The sequence below is a fragment of the Triticum urartu genome, chromosome 4A (genome assembly GCF_056163025.1).
Source record: "Triticum urartu cultivar PI428250 chromosome 4A, HENAU_Tu73, whole genome shotgun sequence".
In the NCBI taxonomy this organism is placed as follows: Eukaryota; Viridiplantae; Streptophyta; class Magnoliopsida; order Poales; family Poaceae; genus Triticum; species Triticum urartu.
Window position 1 is genome coordinate 338,860,003 of NC_141876.1, and position 14,413 is coordinate 338,874,415.

Sequence of the window (14,413 nt, forward strand, 5' to 3'; positions counted from 1 at the left end):
TTACCCTTCCTATAAGCTTAAATAGTCTTGATCGTGAGGGTGTGAGATTGCTGAGTCCCCGTGACTCACAGATTCTTCAAAACCAGATGCAGGGACCGACGATACCATACCAGGAGATTCGACTGAGCTCAAGTGGGAGTTTGATGAGGACTCAGGATGATACTAAGTTTCCTTTCCAGACGATCAGTAGTGGAGCCCAGTTGGGGCGATCGGGGACATTATGCATTTGGGGTTTGTCTTTATTTTGGTTCCGTAGTCGGACCTTGATTGTATATGGATGAATGTAATGATATTTATGCTATTGTGTGACGTGGCGAGTGTAAGCCAACTATGTACCTCTTTTACTTATTCATTACATGGGTTGTGTGAAGATTACCCCACTTGCGACATTGCTTACAATGCGGTTATGCCTCTAAGTCGTTCTTCGACACGTGGGAGATATAGCCGCATCGTGGGCGTTACAGCCGACGACCGAAGGAAGTAGATGAAGTCGATCCCGGCGATGTCGTCCCCTCTAGCTCAAACGGTGGTGCGTAGAGGACGTAGATGAACACTGCGGAGCTCCTGGACTTGTTGCAGTGACGAGGTGAGTCCGGTGGCTGCGGGATCGACGTGGTGGCGGCGACCACGCGCTCGGACGATGAAGAAAAAGAAAGGGGCGAGCGAGAGGGAGGAATGGTTGGCCTAGGGTTTGTATGATGCGTCGGGGAGGGCTTTATACACCTCGGGGTGCCGGTGGATGATCGACACGGCGACAGACGAGGCCATGGTGGGCGTGGATGCACGCCACACACGGGCACTGCCTCCTCTCTGTACAGAGGAGGAGGAAAAGGCCGTGGTGGGCCTGGGTCTGCACTGTAGCATTGGGCTACAAGTGCACAGTGTAGCTTTTAGTTTTTTTTAATTTCCTTTTATTTCTTTTTTTGCCTCAGCTTCTATTTATTTTAGTTTTAGTAAAAATACAAAAGTTGTACCTAATTTAGTATATGTAATTATGCCACTGCCACAAATATTTCGACACATTAAATACAGTAGTTTGTATTTGTTTATTATTTTAAGAGCATCTAAATAATAGTTTTGTCGCTGTTTTACTTATTATAGTGCAATTTAATACTATAAATAAGTGTGGTTTCTTCTGCAATATTTAGTATGGATTATTTGGCACAACCCGAACATTTTAGTTTAAATATTTGTAAAGTTTTACCGTTTGACTTGACGTTGAATTCTGAATTCGAATGGGATTTGAATCAGAGTGAGTTTACTACCGTAACAGTGGTGACGTCGCATCATTAGTAGAGGGTTACTGTAGCTTAATTTTCTGGGCATCACAATACACCCACACCTCCTGTTATTCTCCGGTGACGGCAGCCTCACACCACAGCCGAAGCATTCAACCCACGTACTCCCCTCCCCGTGGGCATCCACTGCCGCATCTTCCCCGCCTTCGCGTCATTCCTTTCCTAGGGCTTGCCGTCGTCCACTGCCTTGGTGATCTCGGCGTCGCGTGTTCAACGTGGTCAACGGAGGATAGCCATCGGAAGAGTACTTTAGGCGGTGAGGTTGACTGGTGGACCCATCAGCTACATCTTCGAGCACAAGGAAATGTCTCCTTATTACTCGCAAAATAAAAACGATTCCTCCCCCTGACAGCTGGGACCGAGTAGCTATATCTTCACACGCAAGGAAGTGCGTCCTTATTTTCCCTGACCACTGGGACCCACCTGGTCAAAGCATACGTAGCGTTGTCTGTCTGGTCATGAACGTGTACGCATGTACTGGTCGATCAGTCTCTCTGCAAGTATGAACCGTGGCCGAGTAAGTAGCGGCACATGTCATTGTAGAGCACCCAACATAGCAGTTCACGCAGTCCTATCTAAGTCCCATACACGTACATACAGCCACAGGGCAAAAAAAACGGCCACGTACGTACATACGGGCAGGGTGGGCTTGTGTACGTGGAGAGGCAACGGACGGCAGCAATGGCGTCCTGTTCATCGGGAAGTGAACCGGCTGGGTCGGAACAGAGAAATAGCGTCCTTTTCATCGGGAGGCAACCGACTGGGTCGGAATGCGTCGTGTTCATCGGGAGCCAACCGGCTTGGACGGAATAGCCGATCGAAACGAGGGCATACAACAGAACGGAGGAAACGGCCTTGTGTTCGACTGGCCACATCAAAGCAGGATTCTTTTCATCGGGAGGGGTCTGGTGTACCACAAAACGGAGGAAACAGACTTCTCTTGGACCTCCTACGGTCGAAACGCAGTCCTGTTGATCAAGAGGGATGTGGCATACTACAAAACTGAGGAAACAGACTTGTGTTGGAGCGCTACGGTCGAAACGGGGGTCCTGTTCATCGGGAGGGGTATGGCGTATTGCAAAACGGGACTCCATGGGATATTGTTCATCTCCACCGTCGACCTCCTCCAGCCTCCACGGACTACTGTTCATCCATCATCGACCTCCTGCAGCCTCCACCTGCGACTATTCATCCATGGGCTCCTGTTCATTGATACGTCTCGGTCGTATCTACTTTTCCAAACACTTTTGCCCTTGTTTTGGACTCTAACTTGCATGATTTCAATGGAACTAACCCGGACTGACGCTGTTTTCAACAGAATTTCCATGCTGTTATTTTTGTGCAGAAATAGAAGTTCTCGGAATGACCTGAAAATCAACGGAGAATCATTTTGGAATATATAAAAAAATACTGGAAGGAAGAACAACGTCAGGGGGGCCTCCACCTGTCCACGAGGGTGGGGGCCGCGCCCTACCCCCCTGGGCATGCCCCCTGCCTCGTGGCCCCCCTGACGCTCCACCGACCTCAACCCTGACTACATATATTCACTTTTAGGGAGAAAAAAACAAGGGAGAAGGATTCATCACATTTTACGACACGGAGCCGCCGCCAAGCCCTAAACTCTTCTGGGAGGGCTAATCTGGAGTCCGTTCGGGGCTACGGAGAGGGGAATCCACCGCCATCATCATCATCAACCATCCTCCATCACCAATTTCATGATGCTCACCACCGTGCATGAGTAATTCCATCGTAGGCTTGTTGGACGGTGATGGGTTGGATGAGATTTATCATGTAATCGAGTTAGTTTTGTTAGGGTTTGATCCCTAGTATCCACTATGTTCTGAGATTGATGTTGCTATGACTTTGCTATGCTTAATGCTTGTCACTAGGACCCGAGTGCCATGATTTCAGATCTGAACCTATTATGTTTTCATCAATATGTGAGAGTTCTTGATCCTATCTTGCAAGTCTATAGTCACCTATTATGTGTTATGATCTGTTAACCCCGAAGTGAAAATTATCAGGATAATTACCGGTGATGACCACAGTTTGAGGAGTTCATGTATTCACTATGTGTTAATGCCTTGTTTCGGTACTCTATTAAAAGGAGGCCTTAATATCCCTTAGTTTCCGCTAGGACGCCGCTGCCACGGGAGGGTAGGACAAAAGATGTCATGCAAGTTCTTTTCCATAAGCATGTATGACTACATTCGGAATACATGCCTACATTACATTGATGAACTGGAGCTAGTTCTGTGTCACCCTAGGTTATGACTGTTACATGATGAACCGCACCCGGAATAATTCTCCATCACCGATCCATTGCCTACGAGCTTTCCATATATTGTTCTTCGCTTATTTACTTTTCCGTTGGTATTGTTATCATCACTCTAAAACACCAAAAATATTACTTTGGCTACTGTTACCTTTTGCCACCGTTACCAGTACTATCATATTACTTTGCTACTAAACACTTTGCTACAGATATTAAGTTTCTAGGTGTGGTTGAATTGACAACTCAGCTGCTAATACTTGAGAATATTCTTTGGCTCCCCTTGTGCCGAATCAATAAATTTGGGTTGAATACCCTACCCTCGAAAACTGTTGCGATCCCCTATACTTGTGGGTTATCAAGACTATTTTCTGGCGCCGTTGGCGGGGAGCATAGCTCTATTCTTTGAGTCACTTGGGATTTATATCTGCTTATCATTATGAAGAACTTGAAAGATCCAAGAACCAAGATTTATCCCTCAACTACGACGCGAGGTAAGGAACTGCCATCTAGCTCTGCCCTTGATTCACCTTCTGTTTTGAGTAAGCTTGCGACACCTATACCTGCTTCTGCTATTAATTCTGATATGTCGCATGTTATTGATGATGCCACTTCTGCTATGCATGATACTTATGATGAAACTACTTCTATGCTTGATACTACTGTGCCTCTTGGTGAATTTCTTGATGAACAACTTGCTAGGGCTAGAGAGAATGAAATTATTGAAACTGATAATATTGATGAAAGTGATGATGAAGATTGTCCCCCTAGATATGAGTTACCTGTTGTGCCTGAGGGCTATGTTATGGATGAATAAACTGATAGAGACTTTCTTGCTTGCAATGATAGAAGTGATCTTAAGAAATTATTAGCTAATCTGAAACAAAAAACTCTGAATGCTAGAACGAAATATGATCCTGCATATGCTACTTCACCTATCTTTGTTACTGATAAGGATAATGACTTCTCTGTTGATCCTGAGATAATTACTTTAGTTGAATCTGATCCATTCTATGGCTATGAATCTAAAATTGTTGTGGCACATCTTACTAAATTAAATGATATAGCCACCCTATTCATTAATGATGAGAAAACTCGCTACTATTATATCCTTAAGATATTTCCGTTCTAATTAAAGGGTGATGCTAAGAAATGGTTTAATTCTCTGGATCCTGGTTGTGTGCGTAGTCCCCAGGATATGATTTATTACTTCTCTACTAAATATTTCCCTGCTCATAAGAAACAAGCTGCTTTATAGGAAATATATAATTTTGTTCAAATTGAAGAAGAGAGTCTGCCACAAGCTTGGGGGAGGCTTCTCCAATTACTTAATGCTTTGCCTAATCATCCCCTTAAGAAAAATGAAATACTTGATATCTTTTATAATGGACTAACTGATGCTTCCAGAGACCACCTGGATAGTTGTGCTGGTTGTGTTTTAGGGAAATAACACCGGATGAAGCTGAAATTCTATTGAATAATATGTTGACTAATGAAAATAATTGTACACTTCCCGATCCAATTCCTGAACCAACTCCTAAGACAACTCCGAAGAAAAGGGTATTCTATTTCTTAGTCCTGAAGATATGCAAGAGGCAAAGAAATTTATGAACGAAAAAGGTATTAAAGCTAAAGATGTTAAGAATTTACCCCCTATTGAAGAAATACATGGTCTTAATTTGCCGCCTGTTGAAGAAATACATGGTCTTGATAACCCGACACAGGTAGTAAAGGTAAATTCTCTCTATAGATATGATAAAGCTGAAATCCCATTTACTTAGTTTGCTAGCCCATGCTTGGATGAGTTTGATAACTTTATGGTTAAGAAAGAAAACATCAATGCTTATTTTGGTAGAGAATTAAAACAAAATTTTGATATGCTTGAACACTTGGGTGATTATATGGCTAATGTTCAAGGTGAACTAAAACTTATTAGTAAACATGCTTCTATGGTTACCACTCAAGTAGAACAAGTACTTAAAGCTCAGAATGATTTGCTCAATGAATTAAATAGTAAGAGGAATGATAATGCTGTTAGAGTTACGACTAGAGGTGGTAAAATGACTCAGGAACCTTTATATCCTGAGGGCCATCCTAAGAGAATTGATCAAGATTCTCAGAGACTTAATATTGATGCACCTAGTCCTTCTAAAAGGAAGAAAAAGAAAAATGATAGGACTTTGCATGCTTCTACTGAACCTGTTATTGACACCTGAGAAACTGAATGATATCTCTATTTCTGATGCTGAAACACAATCTGGTAATGAACATGAACCCAGTAACAATGTTAATGATGATGTTCATGTTGATGCTCAACCTAGCAATGATAATGATGTAGAAATTGAACCTGTTGTTGATCTTGATAACCCACAATCAAAGAATCAACGTTATCATAAGAGAGACTTTGTTGCTAGGAAGCACGGTAAAGAAAGAGAACCATGGGTTCAGAAACCCATGCCTTTTCCTCCTAAACCATCCAAGAAAAAGGATGATGGGGATTTTGAGCGCTTTGCTGAAATGATTAGACCTATCTTCTTGCGTATGTGTTTGACTGATATGCTTAAAATGAATCCTTATGCTAAGTATATGAAAGAAATTGTTACAAATAAAAGAAAGATACCGAAAGCTGAAATTTCCACTATGCTTGCTAATTATACTTTTAAGGGTGGAATACCTAAGAAACTAGGAGATCCAGGAGTACCAACTATACCATGTTCCATTAAAAGAAACTATGTTAAAACTGCTTTATGTGATCTTGGAGCCGGTGTTAGTGTTATGCGTCTCTCTTTATATCATAGACTTGATTTGAATAAGTTGACACCTACTGAAATATCTTTGCAAATGGCTGATAAATCAACTGCTATACCTATCGGTATTTGTTAGGATGTTCCTGTTGTGGTTGCAAAGGTTACTATTTTAACAGACTTTGTTATTCTTGATATTCCCGAGGACGATAGTATGTCTATTATTCTTGGAAGACCCTTTTTGAATAATGCAGGGGCTGTTATTGATTGCACCAAAGGCAATGTCACTTTTCATGTTAATGGCAATGAGCATACGGTACACTTTCCGAGGAAACAACCTCAAGTTCATAGTATAAAATCTATTGGAAAATTTTCAACTATTACTATTGGAGGTTTTGAATTTCCTCTTCCTACTATCAAGAAGAAATATGATATTCTTATTGTTGGGGATGTGCATATCTCCGTTGAGGTAACCTAGGGTTATTCGAAAATTCTCCGGTTCCATGTTATTCGGAATGAGTTTGTTAACAAGACCTGATCAACCTTGTTAGTGGATTCCTTTTGATGAGCATGAGATGGATGAATTTAGAAAACACAACTCTCTGTACCCTCTTTTTACTTTCTATTATTTAGTTGAAATAAAGCAAAAATAGTATATTATGTTTGTTTTCTGAATTATCCATGCAATAAAAAAAATACCCCGAAAATAAATTTATCCAAATGCCCTGAAATTTGAATATGATTTTTTCTGGAATATTTGAGAATATCTGGAACTGAAAACAAAGCAGGGGGAGCAAGCACTTGGACAAAAGGGTGGAGGGCGCGCCCTACCCCCTGGGCATGCCCCCTTCCTCGTGGGCCCATGGTGGCTCTCCTCCACTTATTCCAGCTACCACACACTCGTTCTTCCTCCCACAAAAATCACCAACCAGCTCAAACCCGAGTCTAAGCTCATTTTGCTGCCATTTTCGATCTCCTTGCTCAAAGCACCTCTCACAAAACTGCTTTGGGGGATTGTTCCTTGGTATGTGACTCCTCCAATGGTCCAACTAGTTTTTGTTCTAGTGCTTTATTCATTGCATATTTTTGATGCTTAGGTGACCCTGTTCTTGAGCTTGCATGTCAAATTTATGTGGTCAAAAGTAGTTTTGATGCATGATATTGCCTCTAGGCACTTGTAGGAGTAGTTGCTATCAATTTTCCTGAGTTTGGTACAATTTTATTTTGAAGTTACTAAAAATTTCAGAAATTTTTCAGAGAAAGAAATATGTTTAGGAAAAATGTACCAAGGTGGTCCTTCAAGGAAGCAAGGACATAGGCTCGCAATGCGTGATGTCGATGAGGAACCACCGAGGGAAGCTCAAGTGCGGGCTTGTGAATGGCCGTTAGACGACTTTATGGATCAAGCAGGAATCAAGGAAGAATTTAATGCGTATGTGCGTAATGCCCATCTTGAGAGCTTCGAGGCAGATAAGTGCCGCCAATACCACTATCTCACTGATTCCTTTGTGAGGAGGTTTGAATTTTCATCATCACGCAATTCTCAAACTGTCCTATTTGATCTTTATGAAAATTCTTATACTATGGACTTAGAGGATTTTAATACTGCTTGCAAACTTCCACAATGGGGTAGTCCTAATGAACCTCGCAAATCTGAATTTGGAGATTTTCTTGCTACCTGTGGGGGAATCTAGAGACATAACACAAGCTACCATAGGGAGCATTCATTTTCCTGCTATACATTATTTTACTCTCTTCAGAGGTAGATGCATTTATGGTAAGGATGAAGCATGTCACATGTGTGTGCCTGATCTTAGCGTTCTCAGAAGCGCTGTTTTAGGAGATAAACAATACAAGTTGGGATCCATTGTTGCACGTAGGTTGCATAATAATAGATTTAATGGAGATTTCTTTTGTGGAATTTATGCAACCCGTCTAGCTATTTTTCTTGATATACCATACATGGGTATGATATTGAGTTGCCTCCTGTTTATTTAGATTATGAGATCATGGTTCATCATCAGTCTGTTGAGACGAACGATCAGTTCCTCCAGTACCGACTAATCTTTGACAGACGACGCACCTACCACGTCGCTCTCCCTGCTCCTGCTTTCTTTGACTCTTAGGCAAAAGGGAGATATGTTATAACCAGGGAGGAGGCGGACGAGTATAAGAGGAGGACGGAGACGGCCCGTCTTCAAGCGGCAACTCATGAGGCAATAGCTGCTGCATCTCAGTACGACCCCAGTTACAACTTTGGATATCTGCCAAGCCAGCCGTGGCCATAGACCAACTTAGGCCAAAAGCCTAAGCTTGGGGGAGTACATATTTCTCACCAACATTACATTCATGTTCACACACTCATTGCTAGTTGTCGGTGCTCATACTTTTTCACTGTATCATCCATGCTAGTTTATTTTCCTTTTTATGCTTTCTTCTTGTGTGTTTAATAAACCTTAAGAAAAACAAAAAATTAGTTGTAGCTTTCAGCTAGTTTACTTTCCATGCTTGTAGTAGAAATTAAAAAGAAAACCCAAAAAGATTTCTCGTTCTTCTTTTGCTTGTTGGGAGCTTTCTCGTGTAAACAGTTATATTTCTTTTCTTGTTCTTTGGGGGTCGAGAGGAGAAGACCATAATTAAAATGATTGAGTGGCTCTCATATGCATTATTGTTGATCTGACAAAGAGCCCATGCTACCTTGTCTCCTCTCTTGAATTGAATGCTTGCAGATTCCAGCTTAGTCCAATGCATGTGCACTACTATTATTATCCACACTATTCGGTCGTGCAAGTGAAAGGCAATAATGATGATTATATGATGAACTTATTGAGATGAGAAAAGCTGGTATGAACTCGACCTCTCTTGTTTTTGTAGATATGATTAGTTCATCGTTCCTGATTCAGCCTTTTATGAATAAACATGTTTGCATTGACAATTAGAGATTATAGTTGCTTATGCCATGCTTAATTAGCTAGGGGCTTATAATGGTCTACCTTGCGTGTCAACATGCTATTAAAATGGTTGTGATGTGGTATGATAGGGTGGTATCCTCTTTTGAATGATTCGAGTGGCTTGAGTTGGCACATGTTCACACATGTAGTTGAAACAAAATCAACATAGGCTCTACGATATTTATGTTCATGGTGCATTATATCCTACTCATGCTTGCATTCGGTGTTGATTTTTAATGCATGTTCATGACTATTGTCGCTCTCTAGCTGGTCGCTTCCCAGTCTTTTGCTAGCCTTCACCTGTACTAAGTGGGAATACTGCTTGTGCATCCAATTCCATAAACCCCAAAGTTATTCCATATGAGTCCACCATACCTACCTATATACGGTATCTACCTGCCGTTCCAAGTAAATTTGTATGTGCCAAACTCTAAACCTTCAAATAAACATTCTGTTTTGTATGCTCGAATAGCTCATGTATCAACTAGGGTTGGCCATATCTTCCATGTTAGGCGGGTTATTCTCAAGAGGAGTGGACTCCGTCCTCACTCACGAGAAAATGGCTGGTCACCAGGATGCCCAGTCCCATGCTTTATGCAAATCAAATAAAAATAACTGCAAACAAAACTCCCCCGGGACTCTTGTTAGTTGGAGGCACTCGTTGTTTCGAGCAAGCCATGGATTGATGCTTGTTGGTGGAGGGGGAGTATAAACTTTACCATTCTGTTTGGGAACCGCCTATAATGTGTGTAGCATGGAAGATATCGCCATCTCTTGGTTGTTATGTTGACAATGAAAGTATACCGCTCAAAATATTATTCATATCTATTTCAAAACTGAGCTCTGGCACCTCTACAAATCCCTGCTTCCCTCTGCGAAGGGCCTATCTATTTACTTTTATATTAAGTCATCATCCTCTTATCAAAAAGCACCAGTTGGAGAGCACCACTGTCATTTGCATTCATTACTGTTAGTTTACATCGAGTATGACTTGACTGGATCTCTTTTACAATGAATTACAATGTCTAGTCAGTCCTTGATCTTTAAAGGTGCTCTGCATTTATGGTTTCGGTCTCAGAAAGGGCGAGCGAGATACCATCCTGTTATATCATATTATGATTGTTTTGAGGAAGTGTTGTCATCCGACATTTATTATTATTGCTCGCTAGTTGATTATGCCATTGATATGAGTAAACATGAGACCTAAATGTTATTGTGAATATGGTTAGTTCATAATCTTTGCTGAAAACTTGAATGCTGGCTTTACATATTTACAACAACAAGAGCAAACAGAGTTCGTAAAAGTTTTTCTTTATCACTTTCAGTTTATCAACTGAATTGCTAGAGGACAAGCAAAGGTTTAATCTTGGGGGAGTTGATACGTCTCCGTCGTATATACTTTTCCAAACACTTTTGCCCTTGTTTTGGACTCTAACTTGCATGATTTGAATGGAACTAACCCGGACTGACGCTGTTTTCAGCAGAATTGCCATGGTGTTATTTTTGTGCAGAAATAAAAGTTCTCGGAATGACCTTAAAATCAATGGAGAATTATTTTAGAATATATAGAAAATACTGGAAGGAAGAACCATGTGAGCGGGGCCTCCACCTGTCCACGAGGGTGGGGGCGCGCCCTACCCCTCTAGGCGCGCCCCCGTGCCTCGTGGGGCCCCTGACGCTCCACCGACCTCAACCCTGACTCCATATATTCACTTTCGGGGAGAAAAAAACAGGGAGAAGGATTCATCGTGTTTTACGATATAGAGCCGCCGTCATGCCCTAAACTCTCTCGGGAGGGTTGATCTGGAGTCCGTTCGGGGCTCCGGAGAGGGGAATCCGTCTCCATCGTCATCATCAACCATCCTCCATCACCAATTTCATGATGCTCACCACCGTGCGTGAGTAATTCCATCGTAGGCTTGCTGGACGGTGATGGGTTGGATGAGATTTATCATGTAACCGAGTTAGTTTTGTTAGGGTTTGATCCCTAGTATCCACTATGTTCTGAGATTGATGTTGCTATGACTTTGCTATGCTTAATGCTTGTCACTAGGGCCCGAGTGCCATGATTTCAGATCTGAACCTATTATGTTTTCATCAATATATGAGAGTTCTTGATCCTATCTTGCAAGTCTATAGTCACCTGAAATATTCTGACACCAACCCGATCTGAATCTCAGGCAGATATGATGGTTGGAATATTCCCGACATTTGCATGTCGTTCCCAGCTTGCACCGCCACAGTGCCATTCTACCATGATCTGGCTCTCAATAATGGTTTAGGATCATCTTCAAAGTGGGCTTACCTTGGGTCCTAGTCATTCTCGATGATAAGCAGAAATCATCCATTGCGTTGTCTTCAAAAGGTAGTCCACATCGTCCATTCTACTCCGGGTATGCCATCCTTCGTACTCCGCCAAACCATTGTTGTGATTTGCCTTAGGCTGGTATAAAAGTTTCAATGATCTAGATATCAAAAGCAATTCTTTTTGCCTCTTAAGGGAGTAATTCCATGAGTCACCTTCCCTGAGGTACTCCGTTATGGAATCATGACAATTTTCCCTCGCTACTTTGAAACCCTCGTCAACTTGTTCTTCCGTCCTTTCTAAGGTGTGTTTTGCCTCTCAACTGAAGAGATGTCTCTACGTCTCCTCCCATAAGTTGATATTGTGATCGTTAAGATGATCCATCACTATGGAGTTGTCTCTGTCCTCGTTTTGATGAAGAACTCGAAAGCAGAGTTGTCAAGACCAAGGTGATGCAAGGAATCGATGTTCCTATGAGGTGCAAGTTGGATCATGAAGATCGTGTTAGTTTTGTGTCCCCTCTGTCATCTTACCCTAAGCTTGAATCTCGGGACGATATTCTTGTTTAGTGGGGGTGAGTTGTCACATCCCTAGTTCTGGTCTGACCTAGGCTAGCTTCCATGTGTTGCATCATGTATAAATTCTTTTGAATTTGAAATGGGGATTGATCAAACCCTAGCACCTCTCTAAAAATACTAGGTTCAAACTTAAATCATTATTAATGAACCCAAAATGCCCTTTGAAAAGGTTCATGATTTCTGATAAAGGTGAAAACCTCTGCCAAAAATGATGAACCTATTTCTAGGTCATTCCTGGATTTTTGAATTAAATCATATTGTATTTGACTTTGAGCATTTAAACACTATAAATAATTTAAATGCTCAAATAATGTTGGAACTATTTGTGGGCCACTGAATTATTTCAGAAAGTGCTCAGCAATATTTTCAGGATTTATGAAATTGATTTGGTATTTTAAACTAAATCAAAACAAACCTCCAAAATATAAAAACAGAAAGAATTAGGAAAGGAAGAGAGAGAGGGACGAACCTAGACGGCCCAGCACTGTGCAGCCCGCTGGCCCATAGTGCTAGTCACCACTAACCTTGCGCCAGAAGGACGCCGCGCGCGTGGTCGCCGCGCGCCGGCACGCGCCCGAGCCACCACCTGCTTCCGCCGCTTCTGGAGCCAGCCCCGAGTTCCACGCACTCCCTCTTGACCCCCTCGCTTTCTCCCTGGCCCCCTCCCCCTCCTCTGCTCTATCCTGTAGCACCCCCCAAGCGCGTTCGCCGCCGCCGCTCGCCGTAGACATGGCCACCACCTCTCCCACGCCCCCTGGAGCTGCCCACGAGCTCCGCCTCGTTCCTCTCTTTCTCCTCACCGAGCCTCCCGACGCTGGAAGCCCCGAAAACATCGTCGGCATCGTCGTGTTCACCGTCGGGCACCGAAGATCGTCGCCGCTGATTCGTCGTCCGCAGGGTTGTGAGCCCTCGAGTGTTTTCCCCCTCTCACCGTAGTCAATCCTCTCCTCTAGCCAGCATAGCCACCCGAGCTGAGAGCTCCGTGTCGCCGGCCATGGCGCCGCCGTGGCCAGAGCCCAAACCAGCCGCTCCCGCACGCGTCGTCCTCCTCACCTCTCCAGGAGCCCGTAGCCACCACCAGATCCTTCGCACATGCCCTACACCCACCGCCAGAGCTCATCTGAGCTTCGGCCGCCGCCGCGAGCTCGTCTCCGTCGAGTGCAGTGCACCCCAGCCGCTGCTGCCTACTCCGTTGGATGCAGACGAGCATGGGCTCCCTCCTGGTGGTCACACCGCACCTAACCGTAGCCCCTAGCGCCGCCCAGCTGCAGCTCCGCCGTGCGGAATGGTCGCTGCCAGCCAGAGTCCGGCGATGATGACGTGGCTCCGTCATTAGAGGCTAATCCCTTAATTAGCCACCTCATAGCCACTGACAGTGGGCCCTACCACAGGGTCAAACCCAATCAACGTTGGTTTTGACCGGGATTAGTCCCCGTGTCACTGACGTGTACACGTCAAGTTTGACCTAGACAGCCCCATTGACCCGCCGACATCACCATGTGGTCATGCTGACGCAGTAACATTTTCTGGGATTTTAAATAAATCAGAAATGATTTATTTATTTCACAAAATAGCCAAAACTTCTAAAATTCATAGAAAATCAACCGTAACTCCAAATGAAATAATTTGTATATGAAAAATGATCAGAAAAATTCAAGGAACCCATCTGTACCATTTCCATGCATGTTTGAACAATGTTTGTCCTCTGTTTTGGACAAAACAAATAAAGGGCATTTAAATAATCATATATGGAGTTGGAATTTGAATCATGTATCCAAACTTACTTCATTTAAGTCATAGCTAGATGCATTAGCTCAAATCACAACATATTGCCATGTCATGATCATGCATCATATTGTGGCGTTGCATTGATTGTGTTCTTTCTCAGTTGTCGGTGTTTGTCCCCTCTCGATAGATGTGTACTGCCGATGAGAACGATGACACCGATGAAGTGTCTTCCTCTTCAGAAGTGTCCGGCAAGAAAAACCCCCTTGTTCAATCCGATACAATCCCACTCTCTCGCTCCTGCTCTCTTTTACTGCATTAGGACAACAACGATTCAACTGTTACATGATGTGGTAGTTGAACCCCTTTCCTCTGCATGACCTGTCATTGCCACAGTAAATAGATGAAACCCACTAGCATGAGTAGGAATTGTTTGAGCCCTGATGTGCCTACTCATTCATGCTTGTTGTCATGCCTGCTACTGCTTAGAGTTGAGTCAGGTCTGATTCATTGGGAATGAATTGGAAGGTGGTGAACATG